This window comes from Pinus tabuliformis, chromosome 2_1 (assembly GCF_031772625.1).
Source record: "Pinus tabuliformis cultivar Carrire ecotype Pingquan chromosome 2_1, CPIR1, whole genome shotgun sequence".
Lineage (NCBI taxonomy): Eukaryota > Viridiplantae > Streptophyta > Pinopsida > Pinales > Pinaceae > Pinus > Pinus tabuliformis.
Window position 1 is genome coordinate 786,088,838 of NC_142299.1, and position 21,036 is coordinate 786,109,873.

The 21,036-nt window shown below is 37.6% G+C and overlaps 1 pseudogene; it reads right to left on the minus strand.

Moving 5' to 3' along the window:
- Positions 1-380: 380 nt before the first annotated feature.
- LOC149202935 (cytochrome P450 78A4 pseudogene) lies at positions 381-740 on the minus strand (annotated as a pseudogene).
- Between the last annotated feature and the right edge of the window lie 20,296 nt (positions 741-21,036).

Here is a 21,036-nt window from a genome sequence, read left to right on the forward strand (position 1 = left end):
TCTAACCCAAACATCCTTTAAAATTACAATAATTATACCAAGCCTTTTAATATCTTAAAATCATCTGTACAAAATGGAAATTACAATAATTATACCGGGCCTTTTAATATCTTAAAATCATCTATACAAAATCGAAATAACTCCAAAGTTTTAATATTGTCCGTACAAAATCGAAATTTCTTAGTCATATACGAGAAAATGAATTAGGAAACGTTGTTTCTATGTGTAAGGTTGTGGCTGTAATAAGGGAATAATTACAAAGAAAACGTTGTTTTATATATAAGTTGGTGGTTGTGAGCAGGGAAAAATACAATAAAAGCTCCCTTCATATATGCAATCATGAGCGAATTAAGACACAGTATAGCGGCACGGAATTGTTGTTAAGTTGAAGGAAGTGGGATCCTACTCACAGGTATGGCTGTAAGGGGCGTTTCCATTTCACATGATAGTTTAAGCTTCTCTGTCAAGTCCACCGGATGGTTAGGAGAAGACACCCATGCGAAATGATGAAACAGTTTAGCAACCCATAGATGAATGGTCCGGAGACCCAGAGCCTTGCCCGGGCACATGTGACAACCGACACCAAAAGGTGCAAGCCACAAGTCGTTTCCTCGGACATCCACATGTTGTCTGCCTTCCGATGGGAGAAACCTCTGTGGGCGTAATTGATGGGGACGTTCCGAGATCTCCGGATCGTGGGTAATGGACCACATGTTCACCATCACCGTCGTCACTGCCATACTCTTGTTCATTAAAGAACACTTATTGTAGCAGAGATCCATATCAAACAGTTAATGTGGTTGGTGGTCAGTTATGACCCCTCCACGCATAGAATAGCAGATATTTTTGTAATCAACCTCCATATATACCCAAAAACAAAATGTAATGAGGGTTGATGGATGTTATTTTGATGTAAGGTTCAACTTCTGGAGGCTGTAACTACTGTGATACTTGCAGCGTCTGGTCTTCATTTTCAGCTAATGCAAGCTTCTTTTGTTGTTAATTGCTCATTTTTCACTTCTTCTTTGTTCCAGGTTGTGCCTGTTATGCATTTTTCATGTGCTCTTGATGTTTAGCATTAGAGGGGCTGTCATCCCACCTTTGTGTTAGGATCTAGTATGTATCATTGAATGTGTATGCAGGTTTCTATTATTTTAATGCCAGAGAGCTGTCATCCTGTCTGTGCATTAGGAAATAGATTTACATACCTTTTAATTGGTTGCCACCGGCCATCACAAGGTCCTGTGCATCTGCTGGTGTGGTCAGTATTCTCCATCTTCACCTGTTCCTCAAACTTTGAGTAATTTGTGGTCTAAAGCCTTGTAGTCTGGGGGTGTTCACCCATGTCTAGGGTTAATCATAGTAGAAGTGGTTATCTGGCTTGAATATGCATCATTCTTTCCATTTATCCACCATTTTCCAACATTTTTGTTGAGTTTGTAATGTTCCTGAGCATCTCTGATATACAACCTAGGAGAGTTTCTTGGGGTGATAACATTAATTGACGCCATTTCCGGGGAGAGGAGATTGAAGCTTAGCTTCCCTGGGAGAATGACACAGTTCCATATTTTGATGATAGACAAGGTCTGGGCACATTTCTAGTTGTAATCATCTATCTGGCGACTCCACTGGAGAAAGACCAACATTTGGCGACTTCACATTGAAGTTCTAGCTCAGTTTGTAAGACATACTCAAAGAAATCCTCAGAAATCACTAGCTGAACCAGTGCCTGACCCTGAGAGGATTGTCAAATCAAAGAAAGCATCATAGAAAGGGGCATCAAGATCAGGTAAGCCTAAGAAATCTCATGCATCTCTGAAAGATAAATTTATAGTTGAAGATATACAGTTTGAAGATTTAGAGCCCAGCACTATTAATAAAGAAATTCCTTCAGAGATTAATATAGCCCCTTGTCCATCTAGTTCCCCTTTGAATCTCAGTCCAAAAAAAGCTTCCCATACATTCCAAAACATCCCTTTTTCTCTGTCATCCATTTCATACTGATCAATCTACCAATTTTCTTCCACATATCCCAATCATGGTAGGCCAGCAAGCACCCATGAAGATAGAAAGAATTGTTGCTGCTAAATATGGACCTTTGGTCTTGCCCGTTCCTTTAAATCCCATGCCTGTGGGAGAATATCAGAAGTATATGCCCAAGTTCATTGGCACAGAGGGAGCAATAGCTGAAGAACACCTTGAGGCCTTTTACAGTTATGCTGATAACTTAGATATAAGTGAAAATGATGTGTGGATGATAGTTTTTGTCCAGAGCCTTGATGGAGAGGCCAGGAAGTGGTTCATAGAATTACCCCAGAGATCTATAACAGATATTGAAGCCTTAGATGATGCATTTTTGAAGAATTAGGGAGATAAAAAAGATTTGTTGTATTACCATATTGAGTTTGGTAACCTGAAGAGGGAAAATGGGGAATCATTGCCTGATTTTAATAAAAGATTTAATCGTATGTATAGTAAGATACCAGCTGAGGTAAAGCCTACCCCCACCTCTGCCAAGCTCACTTATGCCAATGCTTTTGAGTCTGATTTCTGCCTGTTATTGAGAGAAAGAAGATGTGCCACTCTAGCTGATATGCAAGATGCAGCACTAGAGGTGGAATCCAATATCATGGCTGTAGAAAAGCTCAAAGGTCAAGCTGATAGAAGGAGGCAGAGAGGTCAAGCTTCTACCTCCTCTGCATCATCTTTAGAGCCTAAATTAGATAAAATGACCAAGATGATAGAGTCATTGGCTGCTGAAATATCTATGCTGAAGGTTGAGCAGAATTCAGGAAGAACAAGGCAGCAAAACACATTTTCTCCAAGAAACCCAAATCCATTCAGAAGAGCAAATGAGCAGTTACAAATTATTCAGAGGGATAAAGAACCAAATGAAGAACAGAAAGTCAAAGCTCCTTTCCAAAATGTAGTCATGGAGGAGGAACAATTTGAAGATGAGGATGAAATTCACTGCATGGAAGATAAAGGCAGCGCTGCATTTTTACGTTGGCTGCTTATGAATAATCTTTGCTGCAGGAACAAGACAGTCAAGAGTGGGACAGAGAGGTTGTTCTACAAACTGAGGAGAAGCGAAGATACAATCTAAGGTCAAATGCAAAAAATGTCAAAGAGAATCCTACCCAAAGAGCTGTTGTCCAAACAGAGTCACAGAATATCAAACAGAGAAGGCCAGCAACTGACCCAGTCATTCTCAAAGCTCCAGTTCAAGAGGTAAAAGGTTCTGATAAGTTATCTTCTTCTTTCAGATTTGAGTCAGAAGTTCAGAAATTGAAAATATCTGTGCCCCTAATAGAATTGGTGAAGAGTGAAGTATTTAGAAAGCCTATCCTTGAAGCTCTTGAGCTAGAAACCACACAAACCTCCACTGACTCTGTCAATTTGCAAGATGACAAGCCTACCATTGTGCTTAGCCCCATGATTGAACCTGCTGATAATAATTCTCCATCTTTTTATGTCTCCTTGACCATTCATGACAAAATCCTCCACAACTGCCTGCTAGATACAGAGGCCAGCCACAATTTGATGCCTAAAGCTGTCATGGAAGAGTTAGGCCTTGACATCACCAGACCATATCATGATTTGTTTTCTTTTGATTCAAGAAAGGTGAAATGTCTGGGATTGATCAAAGATTTAGCCATTACCCTAACTCAACTACCCATGAAGAGTATGATGATAGATATTGTGGTAGCAGATGTCCCTCCTAAGTTTGGCATGCTACTGTCCAGAGGGTGGATTAATAGACTAGGTGGGACATTACAGAATGATCTATCTTATGATACTGTCCCAGTTTTTGGAGGGGAAAGAAGGAGATTGTACAGAGAAGCACAACTGGCATACATCATCAGTGATGAGAAGAATCCTACTAATCATCCCATATATGTTGTGGACATTGAGTTTGGAGCGTGTATCCTCCAAATAGAAGAATCTCAGAAGGCCTCAATGTAGATCAGGAAACTAGTTCAGGCAGAAGAAGTGCAAGGAAGTCAGGTTTGGGAAATGTTATTTGATGGAGCATGTTCCAGGGAGACTGCAGGAGCAAGGGTGGTGCTAGTATCTCTAGAGAAAGAAAGCACACAACTATCTTTTAAGCTGGCTTTTCAAGTCACAAGAAATATAGCAAAATATGAATCTCTACTATTGGGACTTAACGTAGCAAAAGACAGAGGAATCAAGAATTTGAAAGTGTTCGGAGATGCTGATCTGATCATTCAGCAAGTAAATAAAACATTTCAGGCAAAGTACCCAAGGCTAAAAGCATACAGAGATGAAGTATGGAGACTCAAAGATTCCTTTGAAAATTTCTATATTTCATATATTCCTAGAGCCAAAAATCAGTTTGCTGATTCCCTTGCTGTGTCTGCTAGTCTGTTTATTCCTCCCATGCCTCCCATACTAGTTTATGAAGTCCAAATGAAGTATAGACAATACTTGCCTGATAATGTCCAGCATTGGAAAGTTTTTGATGATGATGATGAGATAAATAGGTTCCTTCAAGTCATTGGTGAGTTTTTTGAAATGAAAATTGACCAAGATAATGAAGCCTTATTAGAAAGCCCCAAATCCCACCTTAGAAATAAAATTGGTAAAAATAGCATTGTCCAGCTTCCCAACAATCATACTCCTAAGGGTTTAATTCCTCTAGAAAGACTGTTTGACCAGAATGATGTGCCTTACAAGGACGCCCAAAAAGAAGATCAATCTCCAGTCTGTAAGCATGATGTAGGGAGTCCAGGTCAGCCTAGATACATAAATTTGTCCACTGGTCTATCTGCTGATCAATGTTCTGAATACTGCAATTTAATGAAGCAATTTGCTGATGTGTTTGCCTGGGACTATAGTGATTTGAAAACTTATGATAAAAAGATTATTCAGCATAAAATCCCTTTAGAGAAAGACACCATTCCTTTCAAACAGAAGCTAAGACCAATAAATCCTATGCTTCTTCCTCTGATTGAAAAAGAAATAAAAAAGTTGTTGGCTGCCAAGATCATAGTCCCTCATAGATATTCCAAGTGGGTAGCCAACCTAGTAATGGTGTTGAAGAAAAGTGGAGAAATCAGACTGTGTGTTGATTTCAGAAACTTAAACAAATGCTCTAATAAAGACAACTATCCTCTACCAAAGATGGACCATTTGCTACAAAAAGTCTCAGGAGCCAAAGTGATGTCTTTCCTGGACAGATTTTCAGGGTTTAATCAGATTGTTGTGCATGTAGATGACCAAGAGAAGACTACATTTACCACTCCTTGGGGCACTTTTATGTATGCCAAGATGCCTTTTAGATTGATGAATGCTGGAGCAACCTTTCATTTATAGGAGAGAAGGATAAATTTTTTCTTATCTACCTTGATGACATAACAGTGTATTCCAGCAGCCATCAAAATCATTTGCAACATTTGAAAAAAGTGTTTCTGAAGTGCAGAAGGTTTGGGATTTCAGTCAATCCTAAAAAGTCACAAATTGCTTTAGAAGAAGGCAAGCTGTTAGGACATGTTGTTTTTGTTGCAGGTGTCCAATTTGACCCATAAAGAGTAAGAGCAATACAGACTTTATCTTTCCCAAGATCAAAGAAAGATATCCAATCCTTTTTGGGAAAAATTAATTTTGTGAGGAGGTTTATTCCAAATTTTGCAGAATTAATGAAGCATATTACCTCCATGTTGAAGAAGGGGTCAGAAATCAAATGGACTGATTCAACAAGAAATTCCTTTGAGTCCCTTAAAAAATTCATTATGGAATCTCCCACTCTAAGTAGCCCAGACTACAACAAGGAGTTCCATATATTCTCATTTGCCTCAGAAGACACCTTTACAACAGTTCTATTGCAAGCAGATGAAGAAGGCTTAGAGCATCCGGTGGCATTTTTCAGCAAAAACTTGAGGGATGTTGAGCTGAGGTATGCCATTATTGAAAAACAAGCATATGCCCTTATCAAATCCTTGAAAGCTTTTAGAGTTTATATCTTGCATTCAAAGATAATTGCATATGTACCATCTGCTGCAATAAAATATGTCTTAACACAACTTGATGTTGATGGAAGAAGGGAAAAATGGTTTGCAAAGATGATAGAATTTAATATAGAACTGAAGCCCACCAAGCTGGTCAAAGGTTAGGGTCTTGCCAAATTATTGGCTGAAGAAAATTGCAGATCATTAGATATTGATTTCATGTGCTCAATTGTAGAAAATGATCAAACGGAAAAAAGGGAAGCAGCTGAACCAGAAAGAAAGCAGTCAGTGGGCGAAAGTCTAGCTTCTTGTGATTGGTATTCTGCAATAATTAATTTCTTGTTGAACCTAGAAATCCCTTTATGATTTACTTAAAGTCAAGCCAGAACTATTAAGCTTAGGGCAGCTAAATATTGCATTAACGAAAATCTGCTCTACTGCAGGGATCCATTTGGAGTGCTTTTGAGGTGTCTGGACAAAGAACAGTCAATAGAAGTTATGCAGCAGTTGCATTCCAACATGTGTGGAGGACACCATTACTAGAAGACTATAGCCCATAAAATTCTCAGAGCTGGATATTACTGGCCCTCCTTATTTTCTAATGTATTTTCATTTGTTAAATATTGTGACAGGTGCCAAAGATTTGAAGGAAAACAGTAGTTGAAGTCCCTGCCCCTAAAACCAATACTTGCAAAAGGACCTTTTCAGCAGTGGGGATTGGATTTCATTGGAGAGATCAATCCACATTCCAATGGCCAACATAGATGGATATTAATAAACACTAATTATTTTACTAAGTGGATTGAAGCAATCCCTACTAGGAAGGCTGATCACAATGTGGTCATGAAGTTTTTGACAGAGAATATCTTCAGCAGATTTGGTTGTCCACATAAACTGGTCACAGATAATGTAGCAGCCTTCAGGGAAAAAGAATTGGTGGAAATGTGTGATTCAATGGGTATTAAACTAGTTCATTCCACCTCATATTATCCTCAAGGAAATGGTCTGGCAGAATCCTCTAATAAAACCCTGATAAGGATAATTAAGAAGCTGTTAGAGGACAATAAAAAGAATTGGGATTCTAAGCTCCAGTATGCACTGTGGGCTGACAGAGTGACCATTAAAAGATCCACAGGCAATTCTCCTTTCAAGCTGGTATATGGTGCTGACGCTGTATTCCCAATTCAGCTAACTCTCCCTGTGGTAAAATTCCTTCAAACAGAACAGAATGAGGAAGAAAACATGGAAAAGAGGATCACTGATTTAGCAGAGGTACATCAGGTTAGAGAACATCTGGTTGAAAAGGTTGCAACACATCAGAAAAAGATCAAGGATGCTTTTGACAAGAAGACACAGATAATTTTTAGGTTGGTGACTTGGTTTTGAAGTGGGATGCATTAAAGGAAAATAAAGGCAATCATGGGAAATTTTATACTTTCTAGACAGGGCCTTTCATCATTTCTCAGATTCAGGGAACAACACCTTTATACTGAAAATTATGGGAGGAGAAGCAATTTTTGGTGGCCCAGTTAATGGGCTTTTTTGAAAATCTATGTGGTTTAAGGTCTTTGGCCCTTAAAGTTGTAAATATTTTATTTTATCAGTTTATTGTAAGTAACGTAGACTCCATGCCCAATGGAACACTAGGAATTTTGGCTAATTTGTTTTCATGAGGAAGGCATTGATCTGCAGGTTCTTGAGACCTCACAGGGAGGTTCTCATCCCCAAAACGAGCCAGTGTTAGCTCTGCTATGTTCTTCGACATTTGATGGATAAAAATAGGTTGGGCAGTGCTGGTTTTGGTTGCAAAGGGCTCACAACAGTTTTTCCCTCTTCTTCTTCATTTTCCCTATAACTCCATAAAACCCCACTATCCCTATTTTACACCCACATTTGGCATAAAAGCCATGTTTCCTTAGCTCCCGGGTGTTTTTTTTATAAACATTATAAAACCCCGATAACCCATCCAAACCCTTTCACAAGCCTTTTTCATGTCATTTCATTTAAAAAATTGTGTGCTAAAGCTCGGCCGTCCGATCGTCCACCGCAAGATCTGACGGCGTTCACACCTCATGACCACACAATCTGCTTGCACGTTAATCCGTGGGGAAAGCGGTTTTCCTCTGCCACATGTCACACAAAGATTGGATCGCGCGGTCGCGTACGAATACCACCCGCCTCCGATAAGCGGTGCGGGGAAACCGCTTACCACCGTCTCGTACAATCCCCGCGCGTTATCTCCCGCGCTTGTTAGCTACCCATCAGCCGTTGGATCTGCCCACCCACGATCCAACAACCCTCATTCGTCCGCTTCCATTTTCTCCCGATAGCCACTGTAAGTCAATCTCTGCCATCTGTCTATTTCATCCAACAGCCAGTATTGCCTTCCTGTCACGCCCATGCATCCACCACGCAGTGCTGGTGCACCGACCTCTACCATGTTTCTAAAGGAAGAAGGAGGCAAGAATCTGGTACCCTATGCCATTACTCCTCAACAACTGCGTTTAAAGAGTAGCATGACCGAGAAGAAAAACGACAGACTCAAGCATATCAAAGCATTAATCAGTCATGGAGTTTTATGCATATTACACTCTACTTGCCTGAGAAGGACGGCCGAGTAGCAGAAAGATCAACTCTTGTTCATTAAAGCACACTGATTATAGCAGAGATCCATATCAAATAGTTAATGTGGTTGGTGGTCAGTTATGACCCCTCCACACATAGGATAGCAGATATTTTTGTAATCAACCTCCATATATACCCAGAAACAAAATTTAATGAGGGTTGATGGATGTTCTTTTGATGTAAGGTTCAACTTCTGGAGGTTGTAACTACTGTGATACCTGCAGTGTCTGATCTTCATTTTCAGCTAATGCAAGATTCTTTTGATGTTAACTGCTCATTTTCCACTTCTTTTTTGTTCCAGGCTATGCCTGTTATGCATTTTTCATGTGCTCTTGATGTTTAGCATTAGAGGGGTTGTCATCCCACCTCTGTGTTAGGATCTAGTATGTATCATTGAATGTGTATGCAGGTTTCTGTTATCTTAATGCCAGAGAGCTGTCATCCTGTCTGTGCATTAGGAAATAGATTTACAGACCTTTTAACTAGTTGTAGCCAACGATCATAAGATCCTGTGCATCTGCTAGTGTGGTCAGTATTCTCCATCTTCACTTGTTCCTCAAACTGTGAGTAATTGGTGGTCTAAAGCCTTGTAGTCTGGGGGTGTTCACCCATGTCTAGGGTTAAGCATAGTAGAAATGGTTATCTGGCTTGAATATGCATCATTCTTTCCATTCATCCACCATTTTCCAACATTTTTGTTGAGTTTGTAATGTTCCCGAGCATCTCTAATATACAACCTAGGAGAGTTTCTTGGGGCGATAACAGGTGGATCCCTCGCGTCTATGTCAGCTTTCATTATTGGTTGGTTTAGATGATTTCTTCTATGTGCTAGCCACATCTTGTGTACATCAGAAATATACTTCGGAATGGCTACTTCATCTCTCTTCATCCGAGTTCTTCCAAATCATTGGCCTGCGGGTTACACTTGCGTTGGTTGATTTGGGATGCCTTTATTCCTTCCTTCCAACAAATATTCTCCCATCGAATTCAACTCATTTCTCCAGGAAATAAGGTATAAAGTCTTTTTTTTTTCAATACCTTAGGGTTTGTAGTCATCAATGGCAGACTTCTTCGCTATCGACAGTGAGAATACATCAATGTATCCTAATTGGTAGACTCTTTCAAGTGTTCAACTTCAACACATTTATTCATAGTTGTTAGATTGTACCGGGGTACTTTGACACTCATTATCATTATTGGTGAGTTGTCTCATTTTTGTTAACAGTATATATCAATGTCAGGTAATCAAACGATTTCTCACATGGTCAACTTCGACTCATTTATTCCCATAGTGTAGAAATGTACCATCTACGTTTGGTGAAGACCTCAGGTTGTGTAAGTATTTTCCTTCACTTGAAAACTCCTTAAGTTTTCTACCAGTGACACCTCCCACCTTTATATGTTGCAATTCTTCACAACAACATCTTATATGTTGACACCCGAGTTTATGCAGTACCACTGTGCCACCTATATGACTTGGTACTTTCATGAGGACCAATTATGCACCATCATTGATCAAACAATATTCTAGAATCATTGATCGACTATTATTCTATATGTGATATTGAGACATAGCTCCACTGTGTTCCTTTGTGGCTATGATCAAATAATCCATTATGTATTCTACAACTCTTTTTGTTCACTTATGTATACATTCTGGATCCGCTTTATACTTGATCAATGGACATGCTTTATTACTTCTGAGCATGGGTATGCCTACCTCAGACATGTGTTTTCTTTCTGACTCCTCCCACAAGTATTCGATTAGCTGGAATCTGGTGATTTCCTCTCGGGTTCTCAGATGAATCCTCTCTCTATACTTAATATATTTAGGCCATCGAGTACCCCTTTTGAACTCATATAGTAGGGGACATCTGTTATAGCATCATTTAACACTCCTCTACACTTGATTCTCTTATATGGCCTTGGGCAATATTTTCCCATGCAGACTTGATCATATATTAAAAAACAAATATTTCAAATTCCATACACAAATCTGCCCACACTAAACCATGTACATACACAGTTCCTATAACACTATACCCGCATATACCTTTTAAAATATGAAAAAATAAAATAAAATTCTATTTTTCGGGCAGGGTTCACGGGTTTTTCTGAGATCCCACCTACAGGATCTCGTGGCATAACTGAATTAACTAATTTCAAGTGGTATATATACACCCCTTGGGTAGGCCTAAAAAACATAAGAGAAGGGATATCAACATTATACCCATTTTTCTCCTAAATCAAGTCTGATTTTCCCATGCTTCATGCACTCCCAGTCTCTATGGAAACCTTGGTTTCCTTTTTAGTTATGTTCATCATCTTTATAGATTCCCCTTTCACTTATTAGAGAGGTTGTATTTGGGGCTCAGGCTAGATGGATCTAGAGGAAGGCTTCTTCGATACTTTGGCTTGGATCAGGTTCTACCTTTCCTACACCTATTGCTATTAATCAATAAAGAAGCTCATGTCTTGTTCCTGATATGTTATTGTCTCATGAATATAATTGATATGCTTATATGTTATGATCTAACATATCTTTTATGTATTCACATTGAATTATCTATCATGTATATGCTTTTTTGAATTGACTAGGTCTATTTGTTATGGAGGAAGCATAGGGTTTGGACCCTACGGGAACATCATCAAACATAAGACCTCCAGGTGTGTTTCCAAATATACGTTTAGTAATTCATATGTTTGGCACGCTTTCTTGACTGCTCTTCGTCGATTATTTTGTTTTGCTCCGTTGAGGTTGTCAACCCTTAAGCTCTTAACCTTATGTTGTTTCAAGTCTCATGCAATTATGATTGTGGTCCTCTTCTCATTATTTCATTATTGTAAAAGGTCTCAATTTTTTGTCCCTTTCTTCTCTAGGATTATTTTCATTAAAAAGATGTGATGTTGATATTTTTTTTGTCATAAAAAGGTTCTCCTATACTTGTGGCCTTTTATAAAATCCCAATATTTATGCATCATTGCAGTTTGACCCTCACCTTATGTTTATTTAAAGGGATTCCTAACATAAAAATAAGGGTATTCTTAAAATGCCACAAAAAATATTAAATGTTATGTTTTTAACAAAAAGAGGTGTGTATAGGTGGACCATTGGGAATATTTACATTGTCGTCTAGGTGCTCTTTGCAAAGTTCATGTTATATTCAAACCTCGCCCTTGCTATATTCATCACTTATTGCCCGAAATCTTAAGGAATGTGTATAGGTGGACCATTGTGCATCTTTACATCACCATTCAAGTCCTCTTTGTCAAATTTCATGTTATATTCATCACCTTTTCCTTCCTATATTCATCACTAATTGCCAAAAATATTAGAAAGCATTGTGACTCTTGATTCAAGCTAGATCTATAGTTTTTAAAAGAAATACTATGGTGCCTTTAGTTCTTTTTTACATTACAAAGTTTCTTTCACATTCACACACCAAGAGTGACCCATGTCATAGGTCCCAAATCCCTCCACTACATATGTGTTCTTGTCATCAAATTAGGTGAGTCATAAGAATAATATATGTGGACCATGCTCTTTTTGCACCATCGATGTGGGATAAATGATATAAAATAGTTCTTTTCATTTAAAAAAAATAATTTACAACTAATCCCTACCCAGGGTTTGTATGGCTATTGAAGCCACATCACTCAAGGCCCACAACCACCAACAGTGGCCATGTATTATGAAGTTATGATGGAAACAATAATTTAATATATACATAGTGACTCATCTAGTCACATTCCATGTGGGATTTTGGATTTTAATTTTATTTAAAATAAAAAGAGCTAATTATGTAGAGGTTATACCTTGCCAACCAACAATAATACAAATGACATAATTCAATTGAAATCTAACTTCCTTTCCATTAAATTCTTGCAAGCATCTAGATGGGTTCTGGTGAAGATGAAATGTATTATGGATTTGAATAGTACATGATGACAAAATATAGGCCTTTGAGTTGGACCATGACGATAAACAAGATCAATGGAAAGGTTATTTTCAAATGACATATGGTCATGTGATACATAGAATATGAAGCCAAAATTGATGAGAATTGAGTAGGATACCAGGAGATTACGCCTGTAGACAACCTTTTACTCCCTCTCTACTTCTCCCACATAGGGGTTGAAGAAAATTAAAGCATGAAAGTAATGCTAGGACAAAGAGGCCAATAACGATCGATATTATATTTATTATGGAACTTTGGATGCACATTTTGATTGGCATTGATTTCCAATGATATACGTATGGTTGTAAAAACATATATTGTCCATGATTAATTTCATTACATCAATACATCATGAGTGCAAACATAGAGAAATAGATGATGACATTGAATCCATGGTTGTGGTACATCCTTCAAATAAGCATGCCTTTTATTTTGGTAAACTCACGATGGAGGATGAATGTTCCAATTGTTTTTAACTTTGGCATTGGTTCTTGGAAGACAACCTTAGAAAATAATATAATACTTTCCACTTCAGAGTAGTGTTAGATAGCACTTTGTAGACTACTTCACTGCATAATACAATTATGTTAAAGATGGCGACACCTCTTTCAGTTTAAAAGCAAGAGTACACCAGAACACCAGGAAAATTAAAAACCAAGAAACTTCATGATAAAGAAACTGAGATCATAGAGACATGGGTCGCAAATAAAAAAATAGCGAACATATGGTGATTAATTATTAAATGCTTACAATATCTATGACACAAAGCTTCCCATTGGAAGTGAATGACAACACATATGGACTGGTAAAGATAAAATAGAATGTGGTATTCCTACTACGTTAAAGGGGAAGATGATTAACCTAAGTTTATTAAAACATATAAATTTTGGCTCATTGCTTAGCATTCCATGCGATGAATTCGTTACACGGAGTGGCTTCCCACTTGTTAATAAGGGAAAAGGGAGAATGTACTCCATATATATATATATATATATATATATATATATATATATATATATATATATATATATATATATATATATATATATATATATATACATACATACTTCATTCAATAAGTGCATGGAACAAACACATATGTATCAAATAATCAAGTTTTAAAGAAATTTTGATCAAGGCAGAGCAGTTTCCCAAAGAGTTCAACAAATGCAATTGTTTGATATTCATCCGACGATAATTTAACAATGATTGAGACCACCAGTCTTCTTGAGGAGATCTATAAAATGAAGCATTCTGCTAAAAACAAGGGATTCCTTCTTAACACACCTAGATGTTGCCCATCAGTGAGTGAGGGTGACCAATAGTAAGGATTTCTTTGTTCAATTCCTAATTTCCCTCCTCGTACAATTAACTTCTATTTATGTGATGCAATTTCTAGGTTTACAGGACGTCTCTTTTGAGTGCCTCCTAGAAAGTGATTGCATAGCTCCACCAATTTATAGTCAGGAGAAGGAAAGAATGTTCTTGCATTTGTTTCATTGTTTTACCACTTAAATTGGTACAGAGTTCATGATTATTATGTAGGATCAAAATCTTGTTGGTCACTCTCAACTAGTTCTTGCATTTGTTTCATTGTTTTACCACTTAAATTTTTACAGAGTTCATGATTATTATGTACAATCAAAATCAAGAATGTTCTTGCGTTTGTTTCATTGTTTTACCACTTAAATTTTTACAGAGTTCATGATTATTATGTAGGATCAAAATCTTGTTGGTCACTCTCAACTAGTTCTTGCATTTGTTTCATTGTTTTACCACTTAAATTGGTGCAGAGTTCATGATTATTATGTACGATCAAATCAAGAATGTTCTTGCATTTGTTTCATTGTTTTACCACTTAAATTGGTACAGAGTTCATGATTATTATGTAGGATCAAAATCTTGTTGGTCACTGTCAACTAGTTTAAAACTGTGTAACACCTTCCACTTCTTCACATATTTCACCCTAAATAAATGTACTTGAGAATGTAATAAAATAAATAACTTTCCTTGCTAATCAATTTACTCTTTTATGGTCTTTGGCAACTGGGCTAATGCTCTCTTATTAATTTCCAGACTTTACCTTCGTATAAATGTTTTAATTTATTTTCAATAGTTGTAAAATTTTAATTTTATGTGTTTTCTTTGCTTTTATGTAAATTATGCTCTTTTTACCATGTTTTACTATTTCTCACAGTAACCCTAATTTCTATAAATAATGTTTACTAATCTCCTAACTTTTAGTTTGTTTAAAATTTACTTTAGTTAGTCGTCTTTTGATTTTTTATGTTTTCTATCTTGTTTCATTTATGTATGTATTTTATTTATGTTCAATTTTAATGGTTTCTTTTCATTTGGTACTTATCCCTTTTAACATTTAGATGTTGTATAAAATAAATCTTAATCATTAGATAACTAAATCATACATTTCACATAATGAATAAAGGTTTCATTTTTATAAGATAAATACATATATAACAATTTAACTATATGATTAAAGAGTTAATTACATAAGTTTTGTGTAGTTTAATGGTAAAGTTAAAAGTCCTGCAACTTGGTTGTCATAGTTTCAGTTCCCACTAAGTTCATTTTGTTTAACTAGAATTACATAATAAAGGGGTTAATAGTGCTCTTTAACAATTATATTTAATTGTTGTATAGATAAGTATTATACACTTCACTTCTTTATTTATGGACTTAATGTTTGACATTAATAAGAGTGTTGTTGTTTGTTTGCTTTCTCATGCATAAAGGCATTATAGTCATTTTTCTTCTTTAATTTATAAGTTTTTTATAGCTGAGTCACTACAATAATCTAAGGTCCAAACCTTAGCGAATTGATTGATTTTCTACCTTTTATACAATTTTTTGTTTAGGGTTAGGATTTTTCTTAATTTTCTTTTCTTTTGACCATGAGGGTTGCTAGTTGCAGGATTCTTCCTCGCCAACTATAACTCCTTGAAAATTAAGTAGATTGAGTTGTGCTACTATTAGCAAGGACTCAATTCTGACTTTAGGAGCTATTGATGGTGTTGGAAACCCATCAAACAAGGGGATATCCATGATATGAAGTCCCAATTAGACCTCACACCATTTGGTATAGGAGTCCCATCCATTATAAAGGCCCAATTGCCAAATACTCAAAGATCTTCCTTGGCTCTAGCTGTCAGCACGAGAGAGTGATGCAATGGTATCTTCGAACAATAAGGTAAGTTTTCCTGGTGATAATGCAACACAACTGTGTCAAGGTTCTCTTACTGCAAAAGGGGGGAGAAAATCAGGACTCTAAGTGAGAGGTAATAGTACCACCTAGGAAGAGACACACACGAACCGGGAAGGTTTGGCCAGCATCCAGATGAATAGTCCATAATGGATGAGGCAATCATTAAAACCAAAGTACAGGGAAAGATCCATCAACCATCCAATGAAATAGTCCACAATGGATGTGACAATCATTTGAACCAATGAGCGAGAAATGTCTGTCTAGTATCCTGTGGAGTAGTCCACAAGGATGAGAAAACAGTGATAACCAATACATCACATTCCCAGTAAGGTGCTAAAACAACCAAAATAGTTCAACTGTCTTAGTACATGTGAAACAAACATGAATTACAAATGCTCAAAGAATAGTCTTACAAACATCCACAAGTCATGCATGGAAACGTGTTGGCCTGACCAGGGTGCTATATTAAGAAAAAGTTCCAAGAAACATATTTAAATCATACATCACTAGCCTCAGTAGTGGGACATTGAAGCCACTCCTCACTCCTCGAAGAGCTTACTGAAACTCTCTATGATTTGTGGGAGGAGCCAAGGTGAAAAGTTCTTTTCTCGTACAATGAGGGGTTATTTATAAACAAGGGGTGATGCTTGACCCTTGTGACTCTTCGACTACCCACATGATTGGTCAACATCCTATGAATTTTCAACTGACACAACTTTTCATATTCATGCATGTCCATTGGACTTCCACTTTACATTACATTCGATTTACAATAGACATGGCCCATAATAGTGATGTGGCCTTTGACAACTCATGACACGACTTGACATGATACTGCTGACATGGACTATCTTGCTAAGGTGGAAATGTCAAGTCGTTGTTGCTACTGAGAGATGGATGTGTTCTTGGATGTGCTTTCTCTTCTCCTCTGCATAGCTTGATGATGCGAGGTATTAAATGATCTTTAGTCTTTAGAGGTGGTTGAATGCATGTGTTCCCTTTGCTTGTGCTTGACAAGCTTCTTTTTCCATCCAATTGTAAGTGAGTATTCTAGAATGTTCGCTCCTCCTTCTTCTTCATCATCTCTTCATGATCTAGCAATGTACCTATTCCTGCAATTCACTCATGACAGGATGACATCAAATCCAAAAAATCCCTAGTCTAAGATGATGCACTGTTATCCATGGACTGAGTCGAGGACATGTGATAGGATGGGAAAGAGGGCCTAGTAATTATGCATTTGTTATGAAACTAGCTCAAGAAAAGATAGAAAAGATAGATCAACGCCTTAGAATTCAGCCTCTTCGAGGGGGCAACCTCCTTTACATTACATAAATGAACAATTCTTGGATGATACAAATGAAAAGACCTCCTTTCTATATATAGGAGTCTAAGGGGTCATAACATAATCATAGCCGACATAACAATAATAATGTAAGGGCACAATAATAACAATAGTGGGCTTCTATGGGGCACAATAGTAACAATATGGGCACTACATGGGTACATCAATATAATAAGTGGGTTGTACTAATAACCATAAGGGGTTACACTAGTAGTATAGGGGCCTAACATGCCCCTCTCCTTCAAAAAGCGTTGTCCTCAACGCTTGAGTAGTTCTTGATGCTTCTGTATAAAATTCTTGTCCTCCCTTGTGGAATCTTCAGCGGGTAAGTTCTTCCACTTGATGAGAAACTCTGAAATTGATCGATTTCGTAGCTATCGGGTTCTTGTTTCTGTGACTTCTCCAGGTTCCAATATGATTTTTCCTTCCTCTTCAATTTCTAGCAATATTGTTTGAATTGGGATCTTTTGCAACTTTTGAATAAGTGGCCATACTTCTTCGTCCTTCTTCCATTCATCCCTTGCTTCATTTATCCAATCTGGTTGGATAATAGAAATAGCACAAAACAATGCTTCCACATCCTCATCCTTGAAGAGTCTTCCCATTCAGTGAGGTCGCCATTTTTTAAGTGCATGTAGTATTGCCAACATTTCCTTCTCATAAATAGCTTGCTTGAGATGTAGCAATAAAAATACCCAATCACCTACATCAAAATTTTTTTCACTACAATGTTGATCTACCTGTTGCTTCATTTGATTTTGCACCAAAGTGGTGTTATCCTTTAAAAGTTGGAGAACTTCTTGTTGATGCTCGATGTGATCTTTCACTGCTTGAACCTTTTTCTTCTTGATATGTCCTTCTATCTCTAGAGTTTGAGGAGTGGCAATTTATTCCAATCCTTTACAAGATATGGTCGGATTCATTTCTTGATGCTTGATGTGATCTTTCACTTCTTGAACATTTTTCTTCTTGATATGTCCTTCTATCTTGATAGTTTTAGGAGTGGTCATTTCGACCAATGAATTACAAGATATGGTTGGATTCATTTCTTCTTTCTCGATGTGATCTTTCACTTCTTGCACCTTTTTCTTCTTGATATGTCCTTCTATCTTGAGAGTTTGAGGAGTGGTAATTCTTGCCACTACTTTACAAGATATGGTCTGATTCATTTCTTCTTTCCCTGGGTGGGGTCCTGGCGTAGATCCTATTCTTTTGATATTTTTTGATCCTTTTCTTCCTCCTCTTCATATTCTATGTAAAATAATTTCTTCTCAGCACACTTATGACCTTTAGTGCATTTTCTATCACAATTATAACAAAGCCCTTTTTCTCTTTTTTCTTCCAATTGTTGTGGTGTAACCCTTGTAGGTTATGGAAGGCTAGGAGAAACAACACTTCCATCTTTAGAGTTGTGAGGGGTATGCTTCCTGGTTTCCATAATTTTTCTTTCCACTATGTCACAAAGCCCTTTTACTCTTTCCAATTGTTGTGGTGTTGCTCTTTGTATCCTCATAATGTGCTATCATTTCCTCCGTGAAAATTGACCACGTAAAAAGTCGTTTTCGAGAACAAAGCCCTTCATAACATAAAAATTGATCAGGTTCTAAATATGAATATGCAATACATACCTTTTGTAATAGTGGTACACCTTGTAGATCAAAATATTGCTCCATCTAAAGTATCCAATTTACCGGTCCTTGCCATCAAACTTCCTCATCTTGCTTTTTCTTGATTTTAGGAGCTCGATCTTGAAACGACTGTAACTCTGTACTTTCAGATCTTTAAGTTCTAAAATGTGACTTGTAGTAGCCCTCTGTGTCCTCTTTCCAATTCCACCAGTCTGATCCAAATTGGATTCTCCAAGAAAGAGTTATGTGAAGTCTCCCACAGTGACTTGATTATAGACTAGTTCAGTAGAGCGAACTTGTACGACGTGCCACGAGTCACTGTTTCGACCTTTGGATTTGAAAAATGCATACAAGAAACTACAGTCCGTCCTCTTTTTGTACCTTCTTACGACATTTCAATCCGATCCCCAGAGAGAAAGTTGTGACGATTTTCCCTAGGTCACCTGTTTGGAATGTAATTCAGGAGTCTGCAAAAAGACCAACTTCCTCAGATCATATCTCCACAAATATATCGTGAAAAGCTCTAAAATTCGAACCCGAGGTTTAGCACGATTTCTTCTCAAATGGGTTTTTCTTGCAACTTCTGAAACATAGTAGAAAAAAGGTTATATCGAAAATTCCACGATAACCTGTTTGGAGCAACGAAACACTAGAATCCAAAGCTCTGATACCAAATGTTATGAAACCAGCTCAAGAAAAGATAGAAAAGATAGATCAACGCCTTAGAATTCAGCCTCTTCGAGGGGGAAACCTCCTTTAAATTACATAAATGAACAATTCTTGGATGATACAAATGAAAAGACCTCCTTTCTATATATAGGAGTCTAAGGGGTCATAACATAATCATAGCCGACATAACAATAATAATGTAAGGGCACAATAATAACAATAGTGGTTTCTATGGAGCACAATAGTAACAATATGGGCACTACATGGGTACATCAATATAATAAGTGGGTTGTACTAATAACCATAAGGGGTTACACTAGTAGTATAGGGGCCTAACAGCATTACGCAATTCCAGTTGATAGGGAGGGAGATTGGTCACTAAGATTGCGTAGAGCGCAACTGAGGCTTGGCTGAGGAACTCCTAAGCACAGCCTTCATTGTCAGGGAAAATTGCGCAGAGGCCATTAGGAGACAATATTGCAGAGTTGAGACCATTAGTGGATGTTGCAAGATGGGGCCCTAGGAGGAAGGTCTATGTAGTTTTTAGAGGCAAGGCAGGACTAGGCAGCAAAGGGGCCTAGGAGGATAGATCTGCGCAGTTCTCAAGGTTAGTGAGTCCCGACTAAGGGAGGACATTCCAGAGACACTTTCACGTAGTTATGGGAGGCAAAGCAGGCTTGGTTCTTTTCATATTGTAGGGTCAGGAGGAGGAAGCTTGATGATTGATCTTAAGAAATGCGCAGTTTAGGTCAGGCTAGGAGAATCTACATCACAATTCTGGGGATGAAGGCAGACTGCTCATCTCTAGAATTTCATAGTGCAACTTCCCTGGGGGATAGCGACTGCACACTGCACAGTTCCACACAATAGGGCTACATCACTAAGGGCTGAGACTGCACAATACATAGTTTATTCGAGGTTTGGTGAAAGTGAGTTTCCGAGTCGAGAGGATTTTTAGAAAAATGGCTAAGTGTGGGAGGCAGGTGAACTTGTGAGGAACTTGAAATTGTGATCACACACTTAGCATAATTCATCGAAACAACAAGACAAAGTATTACCCTCTGTAAGACTATCCTAATATAAAAAGAAACAAGTGCGACACTTGAGATAGACTTAGGACGATCGTGACGACACTTGTGCGACAATGCTTAAAACTTTGTGTATGAGTGCGACAGGTGTTTACATGGCTAGGAAAACTTCTATACACAAAGACCAACCTTCGGGGTCATCCAAAAGGCTTGCAAACGTGCCATGACAACAAAACATGCCAAAAGATGATAATTGATCCAATAAGTGAGAGGGAGTAAGACACTTAGACGAAACGCATGGAATGAATTTTAGTGCTTGCAACCATGCATGTCATTGAAGACATAATGATATGAAAATAATAAATGGTCTTTCAAGCTACACTAAGAGGTGTATTTTAAAATATGGAATTTGTTTTCCATACCTACCCTCCAAAGGGTTATGCATGAGATGGAGTTTTCATGTGGTCCCGATGTTCTATCATACCTTGGGTTCCTTGGTCTCTTTATATTTTATCCTCAACTCCTTGAGATTCATATATCATGTCATCCATCTCCGTGGCCACTGGGAGATAAAATTGTGCAGTTTAAGA